We start from the raw sequence: 17,890 nt of genomic DNA, 5'->3' as shown, positions 1-17,890 counted from the left end.
TTCTCTCAGACCGTTGGCTAATTAAACAACCTATGGCCTTTTAAACAGTGTGTGTGTTGGCGGGGGGGATTTTGTGTTGTTGTTTTTTGTTACTATGGTGCGTAACACAAAAATGCAGCTGCAAAATGTGTGGACTCCATTTTTTCCATATTTGCGAGGAACACATGTCTGTTGAGACATTCCCCTCCTCAGCTTTGGCGTTCTTGCAAAAGACCTACTTCCAATAATCTGGGCTGCATACTGAGTGTTTCCCATCTCGGAGAGGTTGCCATATTTTGAAGAGCAAAAAAAGAGGACACATTTGCTGACTTCTGCTTTTAACTATAGATCACTATGACGACTCTACCCATGAAAAAGAGGACATGTCCTGGAAAAAGAGGACATATGGCAACCCAGCTCTCTACACTTTCAGATAAAGGTCTTTCCCCACGAGTAGTTTCTGGAGCTCTGCCACTGAAGTACAATGTATAACTGCTTGGTCCTTTGGTCCTTGCATTTAGCAGCATGCAGGTGCTAAACAGAGTGACTTAGTTACTTCCTAAAAGCAGGTCAAAAGTAAAAGTAGATGGCATGGCTTAATAAAGGTGTAAAAGGGATACATCACCAATCAAATCAGTATTCTTGTTTGCACTCTGCTTATACCATAGACAGCCTGCACCACCCCATGCACAGGCTCAGTAAATGGTGGGCTAGGAACCTTTAATTTCTTCTGTCTGAAACATCCTCCCTAAGTCTTTGGTTTAAGGCCTTGTATTTGCCTTGCATATGTGATTTGAGTTTCATCCCTAAGTCAATTTAAAGTTTGGATTATAGGATGATTCAGTATTTATAGCAAAAGAGGATGACCCTTTATGTGAAAATTCAGCACTGGATTTACATGCTTGTCTCATTAATACTATTGGGCAAATTAGATGATACAATTTTATGATTTAGGAAAAGAGCCTTTTAGTTTGAGAAGTAGCAATTTCCTTTTTAAAAAACATCTTTCATTTTTAAAGCAATAAAAAGTGTCATATATGTCCCATACCATAATGGATTAATTAAGGAATATTATGTTTATCCTAAGTCCTGACCAAGTTGTAGATCTTCATAACTCACTCATAAAAATTAATGCATTTTCCAACCTTCCATAATGATATACCACCTATTTTTTTGCCATACCTGTTCAGAATAAATTGTTCCAAATTGGATTATTCTGAGGCACAGCAAGCAGTATTAAGAAAATTACATTGTTATTTTACAAATTCACGGAACCATGCACCAAAATCTTAATCTTCTCACTATGTGTTTGAACTGTCATGTTACTCCCACTATTAGGATATAATGCTGGTATTGACATACCTACTTTTTCTTCAAATCTAATACAAGGCACACACACACTGCCCTCTGCACCAAGCTTTGGTGTGTTTATCATATTTATATACATATATATATATATTTAAATATTTGCTATTGACTGTTCATGCAGGCAGTACAAAAATCTGCATACAGTGGCTCATTAAACCCTCAAATTTCCAAATTGACAGGCAAAAAATAAAATAAATCCCCCAAATAATAATGTACAGATGTTCCTTATTTAAATTAGCTGTTTGGCATTTAATGCTGCCAATCTCATATGTGATCAAGTTTGTGAATTTCCAGGTATTCTACATTTTGCTGCAGGGTTATTTACCCTCCAGTTGGATTATCATTCCAGATGATTGAAATAGATAATTGTTCAATAAACAGCAAATGTTAGGTGGCTGGGGTTATCTAAGGGCTTCAAATGGCCAGTTATATTTTTATTACTCATTAACAGCATCCTTTTCTTCTGCTGCTAATATTGGTTCCTTCCTTTTGTACTTTAATCTACAATATCGCCTCAAAAGTAATTTGCTTTTAGTTATCATTGGCAAAGTAATCCTATTCTCAAATATAAAATAGAAATCTTATTCTCAAATCTTTTCACAGGCAGAATCTCTAGCTAATTCACTATATTGTGTGAGTTTGGGTGATGTATTCACTTGGCATGTCTCCCCTCACTTCCATTACAATCAGGAACAAGCAGCTGACTTATCTGTGAAAAAATATTGCCCTGCAGTCAGAGGAGGCTGGTTCATAAGGGTAAATGAGACTCTGCCCCACAAACCCCAGTCTGCCTTCTTATCTACATTAAATCAGAGGTTGTTGCCTGTCATTGGCTCTGGACTCCATCTGTCATTGGCTCTGGTTCCTAATACTTTAGGTATCCCTCCCTTCTGCCCCACCAGCCTCAATGGGCACCAGCAACCACAGCTTTTACTGAAAGTATGCAAGGGGCAGTAGCACAGTTTAGGTTCACTGGAGGTCCCTATACATTTAGAAATACATATTTTTGATTTATTCCATAATGTAGTAGGCCAGCCCTGCTGCGTTTGTGGACCTACAGCTCATTCTTCTGAGATCACCTGTACAGTAATCTCTGTGCATATGGAAAACTGATTAGGACTCCTTTTAAATGCGTTTGTGGGAGGGAAATGCTATTGGTTTGCTTTGTTTTTGTTATCATTCTTGTTTCTATTTTGTATTTGTATTCTGTATTTCTGTGCTGTGAAGCAACCTGAGATCTTTGGATGAAGGATAGTATACAAATTTAATAAATAATAATAATCTGAGCTCTGAATCGACATACCTTCCAACCTTTGTCCGATGAAAATAGGCACATCCTAAGGAAAAGCAGGACATCCCAGGACCAAATCAGAAACCAGGATGGCTTCTTTAAACCCAGGACCGTCCATGGGAAATAGGGACACTTGGAGGCTCTGGAACAAGTTGGATTAGGCCTTGATACAGGATGGTGTTGTCACTAAGCCCATGGTGCACTGAAGGGAGAATGTCAAGAGAATCTCAAGCCCAAAGCTCAGAAGTGGCCGTCCAGGCCTCTCTGCTGGGCCCTGGGGGATTTATCCAAGTCACATCCCCTTTGCAGACAATCCCCTTACCATGCCTCCTGCACTCTCCTTGAGTGTTTTTGCCTGGCTGCAATGCATCCTTAAACTCCAGTTATCCTTCTTGCTTGCCTGCTCCCTCTCTCCCATGTCTGGTAAACAGCATAAATAGGGCAGGGAGTGAGGTGGAGGGAACCCCATTCATCACACAAGTGCTCTAGCATGGGCTGATGCCTCTAGGTTCTACAGCACAGTGCTATGATGCAGCAAGGCTTGGAGGTCTAATCGGGATTCATTTCAGAGCGGCCTCACCTCCCAGAAAGTTTGGGATCTGTTTATTTATTATTTATTCTACTTAAAAATGTTTGTATACCTCAATTTATTTATTTTTTAAAAAAAAAATACCAAAGCTGTTTATGACAATTATATCTATACAATAAAAATCACATAAAATTTTTAAATCACAGATCATCAGCTAACTATTACAGATGTTTTCTTAATTGTCTGCATAAGCCTAGCGGCATGGAAAAATATTCAACAAAAACATTTAAAGGTTGAAACAGAAAGCACCTGCTGAATCTCTATTGGAAGAGTATTTATTCCACAGGACTGGGTCAACAACACCTAAAGCTTGCTTTCACGTCAATATGAAATGAGCCTCATCCACGCAGGGGATGATCAACGGTGCTCCTGCAGACGATCTCAGTGACTGAGTTGGGATATAAGGGTTCAGGGTTCAGGCAGTACCCTGGACCTCAGTTGTTCAGGGCTTTGTAAATTAATACAACTCAATTAATACAATCTGAAATGGATCAGCATGGGCCCAAACTGAAAATTCATTGTACCTTCTACCCCACTTCTCTGTGCACACATTGGTTTGTGCAGTTATATCTGAAATGCTCATGGAGTTTCTGTTATTCAGAAAATACTCTGCACACAATCTCTGTACATGAAGACACTTCCCCACCCTGAACATGAAAAAGAAATTCCTACACATTTGGACCTAGATTAATACAGAAGAAGAAGAAGCCTTCTTGAAGCAGAACACTTTGCATCCCACCACCCACATTCAAATGCACAGCTATCATTAGCTATTCTTTTATACAAGAGTGCCTTTAGGGACAGGAAGTCTTTAGAAATAAGATATTCAAAATAGTATATGGATTTCTATATTTTGTTAAATTTAAAATCCAGTCCAACAAAAACAGCTTTCATCTTCCTTAGCACGCCGTAGCCAACACTCTCTGCCTACAACTCAGATTATCATTGTTTCCATTGTATAACATGAACTGACCCAGAAAACTAAAAGGATAAGGAGCCGGGGGGAGGGGGGCTTGGTTTATACTGTAGCCAAAAGTTCACAAACAACACAGTTGGTGTATCACATAGCAACCACTTGGTGCCTATTATTAAAATACAGCTGTGGCATTGGGGGAGAAATGTCGTTCACAGATTAAAAAGCAGAACTGTGATGATGTGTCTTTTAGGTTTATATATCAATCCATGTCCTTTTGTCCTGATTAGCTTTGACATGATCAGTTACTCATATAATTCACATAGATAAATAAATTTTTCCTCAAACAGGACACTGTCCATTTGCAGGTTTCCATCAAAGTTTAGAGTCACACAGGTAATTATTATCTTATGCATGAGAGACAAGAAAAATGGGTAACATTCAGTTGGTTAGTCATGTATATCTCCTACCTGCATATTGTTTTTCCTTCCCTTTTGCTTATAACCATCTCCAGTTTAGTCTAACACAACACAGTCCTGTAAGAACATAAGAAGAGGCCAGCTGGATCAAGCCAATGGTCCATCTAGTCCAGCATCCAGTGGCCAACCAGTTGCCTGTGGGAAACCAGCAAGCAGGATTCAAGCACAAGAGCACCCTCTCCTCCTGCAGCTTCCAGCAACTAGTATTCAGAAGCACTGATGCCTCCAACTGTGGCAGCAGAGCACAGCCATTGTGGCTAGTAGCCATTGAGAGCCCTCTCCTCCATGAATTTGTCTAATCCTCTTTTAAAGCCTTCTAGGTTGGTGGCCACCACTGCCTCCTGTGACAATGAATGAATTCCATGACTCCAGTCAAATTCAGCTGGCAGCTATACCTGTGTTGTATTTATTCAAAGAAGCAGTCCTCAGTAGCTCAGGGAGGGGGGAACACTCCCAAACCCCAATGCTTAGGAGTCTTGCCAAAGTGGAGACCACCCACTCTTACCTGGATACCCTGTCTAACACCAGATGCAAGGTATAGGGCTAGAGATAGGCTAGAAAACCCTCCCTTGATTTTAAATGGGTAGGGTAGAAAAGGCTGGTGTGGTAGACAGCTCTTGCAAACAGGAAATAGTAAAGAAAATAATTACCAAAGACAGAATTTAGGGCAGGCCTCAAACATGGAAATTACCAAGCAAAACTCAAAATGGACCTCAAGGAACTGTAGAAAGAGATGAAAAGGAAGATAGATGCCACCCCAGTGATACGCAGCATCCTACGCTATATTTGAGGGCTTCGTTTGAAAAATCTCTCAATTACAGTAATTGTTCCATTACATGTCATGTTGGGAATGATTAGCTCAAGCTTCTCTCTATGATTCTTACACAACAGTGCACACAAGTAGGTGTGCAACATTTCCCTTTTGTTTGATATATCATTTTGCAGCAAAGAGGTTCTTCATATTATTTTCTCAGCTAACTATGTGTTGCCTTAAGGAAGTAATGTAAAAAAGGCAATACCACCTACAGTAAATAAAAAGTGCCTAGTGGATCGAAGAATCGAAAAATGCAAATGTCAATGTGGTTCCCAAGGCACCTCTTTGGAAGACTCGCCCTAATCCAAGGAGAGTGTTTGTGCTGCTTCCGTCTTCTGTCAAAGCAGAGTGAAGTGATGAGGAGTTGTAATAGTAGTATTGCTATCATCATTCCTCCGCCCTTCATCCTGAGGTCTCAGGGCAGATTACAACATCAAAATACAATATTAAAAAGAGCCTACAATCACAAAATAACAATGGGCCTACAAATATACACCTCAAGCGTCAAAAGCTAGGGCAAAGAGGTGCATCTTCAGCATTCTCCAGAAGCTGTATAATGAAGGTGCCAGATGCACCTCTGTGGGGAGGCAGTTCCACAGCTTAGGGGCCACCACGGAGAAGGTAGTATCCTGGACCACCACACAGCCCAGTCTCTGAGGGTGGAGGAACTACCAAGAGGGCCCTCTCTGCTGATCTCAGCACCCAAGAGGGTCTGCAGGGAAGGAGGCAGCTTTTCAGATATCTGGGGGCCTAAGCCATTTAAGTAGATGAGGGTCTGGAAGGTACGGAATCCAAAACAGGAATTCAGAAGAGGGAAGGTTGTGTTGATGAGGAGGCTGTGTCCCAACACTCTTATATTCTATACAGAAATCTCTGTCTGAGAGAAACATTCTTGCTCACCCGATAAACATGTGGTTATGAAGAGATTTGAACATAGCTAACTACCTGTTTTTAAATTGTATTTTATTTGTGTTTTTATTTTCTGTAAACCACTTAAAGGTTTTACTGCAGTCAAGCGGTATCTAAATACAGTGGTACCTCGGGTTAAGTACTTAATTCGTTCCGGAGGTCCGTTCTTAACCTGAAACTGCTCTTAACCTGAAACACCACTTTAGCTAATGGGGCCTCCTGCTGCTGCCGCACCACCGGAGCACAATTTCTGTTCTCATCCTGAAGCAAAGTTCTTAACCTGAAGCACTATTTCTGGGTTAGCGGAGTCTGTAACCTGAAGCGTATGTAACCTGAAGCATATGAAACCTGAGGTACCACTGTACTGCTAAATACAATAAATGAAAACACTCGAAATCAGTGGCTTTGTTTGCACATAACAGTAAGCCATATTCTGGGAGTGGGGAAATCTTGTCTTACCAGAAAAGAGCAGCAGTCTGATGCACACACTCAATTGTGCCTGCTCTGCTGCTCATTCGCAGTAAACTATTCCTTGTTTCAGACAATGGGTTACCCTTATGTGTGAACCAGCTCATTGTTTCTTGGTGTGTGCACATGAGTGTTCATCTGAATACATACATGTGAGTCACAACATCCATAAGAACAGCTTGCCTATCACAGCATGAACCTGTGTATGATAAAGGTTTCATTTGTTACACATATATTAAGATGTGTTTGTGTTTGTTTGTTTGTTTGTTTGTTTGTTTGTTTGTTTGTTTGTTTGTTTTTAGCTTTAAAATACTTCTCTGTCAAAAGAACTTCCCAGACAGGCATCCAAAGTCCAGAATATCCCATACATTTTGAAACTTGTTTTTAATTACCCATTCAAACCTAAAGAGAAATAAAGGTAACATTTCAACTATTAACATTTATCCTTTGAAAATCTAGTTAAATTATCTTAAGCAAATGTGTGTGTTTTGGTTTGTTTTTTTAGAAAAAAGAGGGGGGAATCTTTAATGAAGAAGGTACACTACCTCCAGTATTTTTCCCTGTGTGTCAAAGGATTCACCTAACAAATCATAATCCACAAAGGTACAACCTTCCCCCACTGAGGCAAAATGCATACAAAAAAAAAAGAAAAAGATTGCTATGGCAAAGAATTGTGAATTTCATTAAATATGTTAACGGGGGAAAATTCAGCTTTGAAAAATAGTAATCCTGTCTTTCAACAAAAATATTATAGGAAGCTATGAATTTGGTAGATCTGAATAGGCTGTTGGTACATGTTTTACTAAGGTAATATAATGGCACACTATTATTAGATCACATTAATCATTACTATGCCAAAGGCAGTGACAGCCCCACTGAAAAGGATTGAAAGGGTTGGTAATGGATATAAATTACCCATTGTGTGATAAAAGGATTTTTACTAAGAAGGTAAGAATAAAACAGCAAATTTCTAATATAACTGTTGTGGGGAGAAAGAAAAAGGGGGAAACCAAAATAAAAGTAATCCTCTCTTGGTAATATCCACAAAAATCAAAAAGTAAGCACTTCTTGAAACAAGATAAAGTCACATTTTTTTAAAAAAAAGTATACTGTGTGAAATTAATTTCTTGGCATCTAATATCGCTATCAGTTTAAATGGTTTATGGGATGATCTCTAAGAAATGTGGTCAAAACGAAAGGTAGATTTTGCTAATTACAAGTAAAGATAATTTTATGTAGATACATTTCAGCACCTCAGCAGGATCAAATATGGACTGCCGGGAACCCCAACATTATATGCTTGTTTTATGGGATCTGGCTCAATCGTCCCATTTTCTTTATGCAAGAAAAGAAAACCACACAATAGCACCAAGTACTTAATTCTGTATGCAACAGAGGCCTTTTCCAGGTAAAATTTCTTTTTTTAAAAAATCATTATTATTAATACTAAGAGTGGACATATTATGAGGTATGTGCCTAATCCACATATATATAATCCACATTAGCCTTGTTTACAGATTATAACATGTTCCTGCTGGGTCACAAACCTCAGCTAGAATGTGATTTGCCCACATTCTGTAATTATTCCAGAGTAAGTTTAAAAACTTAAGCCAGTCCTTCAAGAACCCCAATATGGATATTAGCTATAAAAAAAGATAATGCATGTATTTTCATCCTATTCTTCTACCAAAATGTACCTTGAGTAGCTTTACTAATATGGGCAGAACCTGCTGGTTCTTTCTGAATTAACATAGGTGATTCTAAAATGAATTATAGTTCCACCTCATAATTATTACAGACACCATTGCAGAATCTGAATTAGACACGAATTGGCCCCTGGCAAACTGAGGGTGTCAATAGGGTGCCCTGTCAGAGAGGCCTTGAGGCATTCCTAGGCATCTTGGCATTGTGGAGAATATAACTGAGAGGCTTATCCTGAGCCTTGGAGAAGGCTTGACTAGGATTGGGAGAAAACAATTATCAGCCCATAAGCACCTATGGTGCGGAAATATCTAAGCATGCACAGCAATGTCTTAGGAACAAAGCAAGCTGCCTTGTACCAGTTTAGATCATCATTCCATCTTGCTCAGTATAGTTTACCCAGACTGGCAGGAGCTCTCCAGGGTTTCAAGCTGGAATTTATCCTAGCCCTACCTGGAGATGCTGGAAATTGAACCAGGTCCTTCTGCATATAAAAGCAGCTTCCCTTCTCAGGTCTTGGAGAAGGCCACAGTATGAATAGATTAGGCTCTTCCTGCTGTCCCTCCCCTGATGATTCTGTGGAAAATACTGGTGGTGGGTCCCAGATCCAAGCAAAACCTCATGGAAGGTTCAGGGTGTCTTTCTTATATATTGAAGCTACAGCTTCTATGTGACTAAGAAACTAAAGCTAGCATGTCCAAGAGGACTCTAGTCTGAACAATACTTGTTGGCCCACATGACTGTGTGTGTTGCCATTCAAAGCCATATGGGTAAGCAAAGGGGAAGCAGAGAGGAAATGATCCCTTGCTAGCCAGGTGTGAACCTGACAAAGTTTTCAGATGCTGGCACACACCAACAGCATCATGATAGCTATACACAGACCTAGAAGAGTCATAAGTGGGCTAAGCCCTTCATTGGATCATTGTTGTCCCTTGTATACTCTAAGCGTGGTGTCCAGAGATCACAGTTTCAGTAGCATCCCCAGCTATGACAATGATAGCCCAAGTTTACTCTGAGGCCCTACTTGAATTACAGTACTAACGTGTGAAGCATGGAGAACAACCCATTCGAGTGGGAAAGCACAGCTTGTGGGCAACTCAAGGAGATGCTGACCAGCTGAGCAGTTGGGGGGGTGGGGGTGGAAACAGGCAGAAAAACTGACTGGTGGGAGTGGGTTTCCAGAAGACAAGGGAAGGTGGAGGCAGGTATTTCAGTACCATGGAGAGAACCCAGTCACAAAACAAAGAATTCCATCAGGCCTTCAGCCACCTGAGCCCATTAATGCTTCTTTGGCCTCACTGCCACTTCAAGGCTCCACCCTATGGGTAAGAAGTTCAGAGTCATAGAAAATGACCCTTCCATCTAACCTGTGGTCCACCACTTAGTTTGTCTTCGGAAGTGGAAGAGTCAAAATGGATTTTGAGTTGAAGCTCAAATTTGACAATATGCAAGAAGATTTTATAATACTAAACCAGTTAATATATAATATTAAACCAGTTTTTCTTTCAATATACACGCACCATGCAAAGGTTCTAGGCATTAACTTGGGGACATTCATTCATAAAATAAGAGAGTCTTTTAAAGCACTTCTTACCAGGTTAGTCCAACATCAACAGATATTTCTCCTGGCTGTGGGATCTTCTCAGAGATGTGAGGTAAGTACTGAAGGTCAGGAATTGCAAAAACAATACCTGTGAGAAATTTAAAAATGCAAAGCCATTGTATTAAATCAAAATCAATTCTATCTAAAACAGAAGCTGTATTAGAAGCGTGCAAAATAAAGACCAAATCAAACTAGAACATAGACTTTGAGGATATGATGGTTTGGTTCTTAGGGGCAGAATTCCTTCTATTGTATAGGGAAAATATATTCTCATATTACACCAATGAACTGGAATAAATTTTCCTGACCACTTCCCCAAACTAGGAGAAAATCATGACAAGTGTAAGAGAAATGCAATTATTTGACAATGATATCCTAATCTCTCAGAGAAACTCATTTTTTAAAAAAGTTCTGTAAGTTGAATATAAGTAAGTGTCCAGCCATGAACGGTTATAATTAATATACTTCATATGAAGAGAGAGCAACATCAGACATCATAACTAAGACACTGCCTGACTTAGTCTAACAAATTTAAGATTGTTACATTTAAAAAACAAGAAGAATTGACCCAAATATTTTTTTTAATAATAATTTCATTTTAGGATGTCTGCAGGCATTAAAGCCAAGGATCCTCATTATATTACTCCAGAGATTCCTCAGTGATCCCTGTTTACAAAATCAAAGGTTGTGATCAACATCAACTAAAGTAGCTGATTTGTTAAGCTACCAGCTGTCTGTAGGGTCGCTGTAACCTCGGGACGTCAACTCACAAAAGCTTGCAAACAATTAATTACCAAGAAGGCTGCTTACATCACTTAGTAATCCCAATGACTTTATGTCCAATACATATTCAAATGTGCAAAAATGTTCTAAGAAAAGATCTGAAGCAGAGTATTCAATCCTTACTCAACTCCAGAAAGCCTGAAGAACTAAGTTACAGGAAGTTGTAAACTGGAAAATCAACAGTTAGTACATTGAAGGAAAGCACAGCATACAAAGTGAGTGCGAACCATAGGATCATTAAACTCCAAATATTACTATTAATTAAAAAAATTGCTATCCCATCCTTCCTCCCAAAAAAGTCAAGAGCAGCCAGGAACATGTAGTATTTCTTGCTAGCAGCTTAACAGATGAATAGCCTAAAATTTAACATAAGTTTAAGTTGCAAGAGCCAGCCAGTCATCTAGTAATGAAAAAGAATACAAGCTTTACAACACACCCAATTTTGGGCACCAGGCAAGATTGGGTTCAGTTAGTACTTGGATTGGGGGAAAGAGTGCAACCTTTGTAGCACAATGTAAGACCAGTTGTATTCACCAGTGGTCCAACACCAGCCCCCAGATTGCAAAGAATTTCTATTGACTTCAGCCAGACAGGTGAATAGCTTATTTTGAAGCATTGCTCCTGCCCACGTCACCACAACAAAGCACAAGCTATGGCATAGTTTGGCACCCAACCACAGCATACCACCACTGATATAAACGCAAAATCTTAGGAGACCATAATTCAGATGGCAGGGCACAAAACAGCTTGTGCTCTTCACACACACATAGAAAGCTGAGCACATTGCAAAACAATTATCTGTCTGGAACCCGAACACAGCTTCATGCGTAAGCACCAGTCTGGCAAACCAGAGGCAAGAGGGAACTGCTTGCAGGTGAGTGACCAGGCTGGTGGAGAGAAACAGAGGGTGATGTACCATCTCTGATTAGAAATGCCATGGATGTCTGAAGGCTTTCACCACTGTATGTGCTTTTCCAAATAAATACATTTAATCAATTAGCTGCTTTGTACATTTTACATTTTCAAAGATAAAAGAGGCAAGAAAACCCACAAGTTATCTGTTACTTTTCACTACCATGAATATATTTTTTTTCCCCAATATAAAAAGTGTTTGGGGTGTAAAAACAAAACAAAGCATTACTGTTTTGAATGAGTCACCTTATTTACTCTGCTCCAAATACAAGATACAACTTGGCATGACAACTGCTAAGTGCAACTGAATCATTATCAAAGTGAACCATTCACAGTGGGATCTGGTGTTAAACAGGGTTGTGTTATTGCCCCAAATCTATTCATTATTTTCATTGCCATAATCCTACACTTTGTCGAAGGGAAACTCCCCATTGGAGTAGAAATCATATATTGAACAGATGGAAAGCTCTTCAATCTGAGCAGGCTGAAAGCAAAGAGTAAGGTTCCATCATAGAGCTTCAGTATGCTGATGACAACGTAGTGTGCGCACACTCAGAGGATGACCTCCAAACCATCCTAAATATCTTTGCAAAAGCTTACGAAAAGCTTGGCCTATCACTCAGCATCCAAAAAACCAAAGTGCTGCACCAACAAGTACAAAATAACCCCTCTGTAGCACCACAGATCCAAATCAGTGGTGTAACGTTGGAAAATGTCAATCACTTCTCCTACCTAGGCAGTTATCTTTCCACAAGGACTAACATTGATGCCGAAATTCAGCATCACCTGAGCTCTGTGAGTATGGCTTTCTCCTGATTGAAGTGCAGAGTGTTTGAGGACCGGGACATTCACAGGGAAACCAAAATGCTTGATTACAAAGCTATTGTACTACCAACCTTACTGTATGCTTGTGAAACATGGACCACTTATAAATGCCATCTCCAACTCCTCGAAAGAGTCCATCAACGGTGTCTCCAAAAAAATTTACACATCACTTGGGAAGACGGGCGAACTAATATCAGTGTCCTGGAAGAAGCAAAGATCACCAGTGTTGAAGCAATGATTCTTCAACATCAGCTTCGTTGGACTGGTCATGTTGTGTGGATGCCTGATGATCGTCTTCCAAAGCAACTACTCTATTCTGAACTTAAAAATGGAAAGCATAATGCTGGTGGTCAACAAAAGAGGTTTAAAGACTGTCTCAAGGCAAATCTTAAAAAATGTAGTATAAACACTGACAACTGGGAAACACAGGCCTGTGAGCGCTCCAGTTGGAGAACAGCCTCTACCAAAGGTGTCATGGGCTTTGAAGACACTCGAACTCAGGACGCAAGGGAGAAACGTGCTAAGAGGCAAATCCACACCATGATCAACTCCCGTGCGGAAACCAATGTCCCCACTGTGGAAGGACATGTGGGTCCAGAATTGGCCTCCACAGTCACTTACGGACTCATTGTTAAAACCGTGTTTATGGAAGACAATCTTACTCTGCTACAAGTGATCACCAAAGAAGCAGCAGCAACTGAATCCAAAACTGTATATATTTGATCCCAACTCATAGTTATTTCCAGTATGAAAAGTGACATAAAATCTGGTTTTCTGGAAGAGATGCTACCTCATATTCCTGCAAAAGCTTTTCAAAAGGCAAGATGCCAGGTCATGTCTTGCAAAGGCTTCACTTTGAATTACATCCTATTCCCAAAGCACTTTTTATTTCTGATGATGCTGAGGATACCCAATTATGAAGTCGGTCTTGGTTTGATGGGCAGGGTTTTGACTTGCTCATTTTTAATGACAACAGTGTGATTTACCCAAAATCCATGTTTTTACCTGCTGGTGTTAGTTTCTCTTCGTCATGAAAAATTAACAGCAGCCCTGATGGATCAGACCAAAGACCCATCTGGTCTCCCATCCTGCTTCCAACAATGAGATGCAGAGTGCTGAAGCAAAAGGATTGTGAGAGGATAAAGAGGAATAACCCCATCCCAAATCCATAATTACCACCCTCAGCTCATTGTAGAAAAGGTGAAATACAATTATAATTCATAATTATAGCTGTCCCCATTGTTTTTCTCCTCATGATGCATATTCAAAGGCATACTACCTCTAGAGCTGGGCTTTTCATTTAGTTAGCATGGCTAATAGCAATCAATAAAATAGCATTCATGAAAGAATGATGAGATAGTCCAAGATTAAAATAAAGTTATTAGGATACTAGTCATTTTATTTATATAGCAGAGAACTGAGGGCACTGGACACTTCAACTAGGCAGTTTGAACACAACCTGTAAAAGGTTCTCTGATGCTCCTGAACTCAACAGGATAATTTTTCCTTTGTAATCACAACAACAATAGTAATATAATCCTGTTTGGTGCTAAGCCCCTGCACTCTTACCAACCAGCTGGCTGGGCAAGCCCTGCCCTTTTGGTCAAGCCCCACCTTTACTTGTATGACATCAGGTGTCATGTGAGTAGGTATGGCTTGCTCAAAATAACCTCATGGGCCAAGATTGGCCCATGGGCTGGAGGTTCCCCACCCCTAATCTAGAGATACAAAAATTATTCTCAGGAGCTGAAGTTCTATTGCCTTGCCTCAGGTAACAGTGCAACCCTGTAGAAAGCTGAAGGCAGCCCTGAACACAAAGTGTAAATGAATGTTAACGTACTGTAAAATAAACACCAGAAATACAGGGAATAATGAGAAACATGGTAAGGCTGAATTAAAGTGCAGAAGGAGAAGCAGCCACACTGAAGTGCTGGTGTCAGTTGGCAACTTTGTTATTGTTGAGTTTGAGACTGGGAAAATGAAAAGAAAATGTGATATTCATTGGCATGAAATCATCTTTTTTTAAAAATGGGGACTTCTGTAACATTTGTCTTTCCTGCAATTGATCAATGTTGGGATGAAAAAAGAAGAAGCATTAGATTATTGTAATGAACACTGCAACTTCCCACATGGCCTTGATACTGATCAGCAACTTGTGAATGCATGCACAGGGTCTTGCATTGGGGGCATTTATTTCTGGGTGTTTTTTTCTGCATGTTACATTGGTCACATTATATTGTCCACACATAATTTGCCAGAAAGGCTTTTCAACACAGTTTCCAATAACCATTACGATACATTTGACACTTGCCCATGAAACGTTAGCTCTGAATGCCAATTGCAGATGGAGAAAAATTGATTCATACTTTTATAGAAAACAAATATCCAAGTTACAGATAAATTCTTGATGGTGTAAAACTGTTACATTAGTCATATCTTTTAAAACGCAATTAAGAATGAAGCGTCTAAACTTCCTACAGCATACTTCTGGGTTACCTGTATATGTTAACTGAAGCTAAATGATTTTAAGTAAAACACAAAATATTATGTAAAGAAGTTTACAAATGCTACATCAGTCAGCATAGAACTACCCTATAACATTGTTATATAACAACAGGAAGGGTTTTTTTCTTTTCTTTTAAAAGCTAACCTGTTGTGGTGTTTGCTTTTAAGATTACTGCAGCAGGGGGAGGTGACTTTTTTATTTTGGCCCCCTTACCCTGTTGATTCCTGAACTCACATGTAGTTCCCTATATTCCCCCCTCAATGCTTTGTTCTTAAGGCTGAAATGCCCTGTCACTCTAGCTTCTCTCAATTCTAGTAAGAGGGTCCAATTTCAAGAGGGATATATCTGTCCAGCTTGCACTCCCAAATAACTCAGCTCATGACAGAATACAAACATCAGCAAGTGTGAACTAGATTCTAAGTAGATTCCAATTAGAAGTGATTAAAGGGATTAAGTGCTATGTAGCTTTCTTTGGGAGCACAGAAATCTAATTCAGTTTAAGCCTGGTTAAATCTACAATTTTAGTTTCTTTTTCTCTCCTTTTGTCTCTCCATTTGAACCTACATGTTTGGTTTAAAGGTTTTCCATTTTTGATCTCCTGGCATGAAGGTTCTCCAAAAGCAGGCAAGAATTATTGCAACTTGAAGGATCCATGCAGCAAGTGTGTCTCTGTATTATGCCTCTGTGAAGCCATGTTTCCCTTTGAATAATGAAGGCTGAGAACCAGACATAAGTGATGCTGTGCCTTCTGTTTCATTTAATTGAACTAAGGCTATGTAAAACCTCTTCTTTACTTGCACAGATATTTCCACTTTCCCACACACCGGGTTGTATCCAATGCAGCACTAAGTCAAAGTCACTCCAGCAGAGAGTTTGCGCAACCTGTTGCACACTGAATTCCCACCAGCACAACTGTTGCATTGGATTCCTCTGTGGTGCAATGTTAAAACTCATCCTAGCACAAAAGCCCTTGCACTTCTGGACAGAGACTGTTAGATACAGGATAATGGAATTTCATGTTCATTCAAAATACTTATCCTCAGAAGGATTTTCAGTTAAATCCACTGTTTCAACCTGAATTTGTACGATCTGCTATCGTGAATCATGTTTTCCATTAAACTGCACAGGTGCCATCTGCATGTGAAATTGGCTTAATTCTGAAAAATATTCTCATTCACAAACAGAGAGACAGCAGTATAAATGAATGCACATTTTATTCTTGTTGCACTTCACATATGGAAGTAACTTAATGGTGCAAATTAACATCAAAATTCTCTGCATGTATACTCAGAAGTGGTCCCACCTACTTCCAATAAGAAAGTATTTGTGATTGAAGCATACGTCACAACTTTTACATGTAGATTTGGTGATAATGGATTGTATCCAACAAAGTGTTAACTCAAATCAATGAACCTACATGTCCATTACCTTAAAATGGTCTGCTCTGAATAGGACTAGCATTTCAGAAAACCCAATGTTCACAAACTTGCTGTATCTTTCGGGCATTATCCTCAAGACTGAAATAAATTCACTTCAGAATCTGAGATCACAGGTATTCACAGAATCCATAACTTAAACGGAAATACCTCTTAAGTATTTATTTGAAGATAAATACAATCTATATTGTGAAAAACAAAAACAGAGTAATAAGCTGCTTCTTTGCAGGAGATGTTATTGTCCCAAACAGGTCCTTATTAACCATAGAACAGAACTATTTATTATTTTGTTGCCATGATAACTTACTTGCACTAACGTCATTCTAAAGTTTTTAACATGAATAGTGTAAAATAAATATATTTTAATGTGGGTTAATACCTCAAGCTGTATATAAAGCTATGAATGTGGCAATCCTAGCCACATTGTAGGAGGGAGAGGAGAGTGTCTAGTGATTGCTTAAAAACCAATAAAGTGCACCGTGAACCACAGAACATCAATTTATTACAGTACTTTTTTTTTATTTAACAAAATTTATATATACCGCTTGCTTGTCATAAGACCTCTAAGTGATTTACAAAATACAAACAATTAAAATTGTAAATAAAATGCAGTTTAAAATATAATTAAAATAAATAGAAAGCTAAAAAGAGATTGAAACATATGTGAATTTCTACATTTCTGGATAGTCTTGCCTAAACAAAGATATTTTAAGGAGGCACTAAAAAGACTACAGCGAAAATGCCTGCCTGGTGTCAATAGGCAGGGAGTTCCAAAGTACAGGTGCTGCCATACTAAAATATCCATTTCTCACAACTGTGGAATTACTTATTATGTGGCACCTGCAACAGTGCCAGTTCTGATCGAAGCTGCTGAGTGGGTAGATAAGGCAATTTGGCAAGTAAACTGGTCCCAAGCTGTTATAAGGCCCTATATACCGATTGCAACACCTTGGACACACTGTGTACTAGTGTGTTGTCAGATCTGCTCATTATGTATACCCATCTGAACTTGAATGAAAACTAAGGAAGGATGAACAAAGACCAGCTCAGGACTTTCAACAGTTTCCAATGGATTTGCCTATCAAACCTCTTGTTCCTCACCTACTACTGCCCCTGCACCTTACACAGCTTCTCAGTAGCTGCTGCCACCACCCAAGCCAGGTGGTACTTGCAACTGTTACATATGATGACTTTTTTATATGTTAATATGGATGGTAGTGTTCTTACAATATATAATTTAATTGTAAGCCACCTTGGAAAAGATTTATATCCTGAAATGTGGGCCATAAATAATTGCCACAAATAAAGTCTTTA

At 39.2% G+C, this 17,890-nt stretch overlaps 1 protein-coding gene across 1 annotated transcript in view; it reads right to left on the bottom strand.

Moving 5' to 3' along the window:
* The window catches only part of ZNF536 (zinc finger protein 536), a 446,558-nt gene that overhangs the window by 355,339 nt on the left and 73,329 nt on the right, over positions 1 to 17,890 (bottom strand). Inside the window, exon 2 of the mRNA XM_081015491.1 lies at positions 10,106 to 10,202. The gene's annotated coding sequence lies outside the window, so the exon portion shown is untranslated. The remainder of the gene's footprint in view (positions 1 to 10,105; positions 10,203 to 17,890) is intronic.

The sequence above is a fragment of the Podarcis pityusensis genome (assembly GCF_964106645.2).
Source record: "Podarcis pityusensis genome assembly, chromosome: 8".
NCBI lineage: Eukaryota > Metazoa > Chordata > Lepidosauria > Squamata > Lacertidae > Podarcis > Podarcis pityusensis.
The sequence above is the reverse complement of the archived record's forward strand: the minus strand, read 5'-3'. Positions and strand labels throughout refer to the sequence as shown.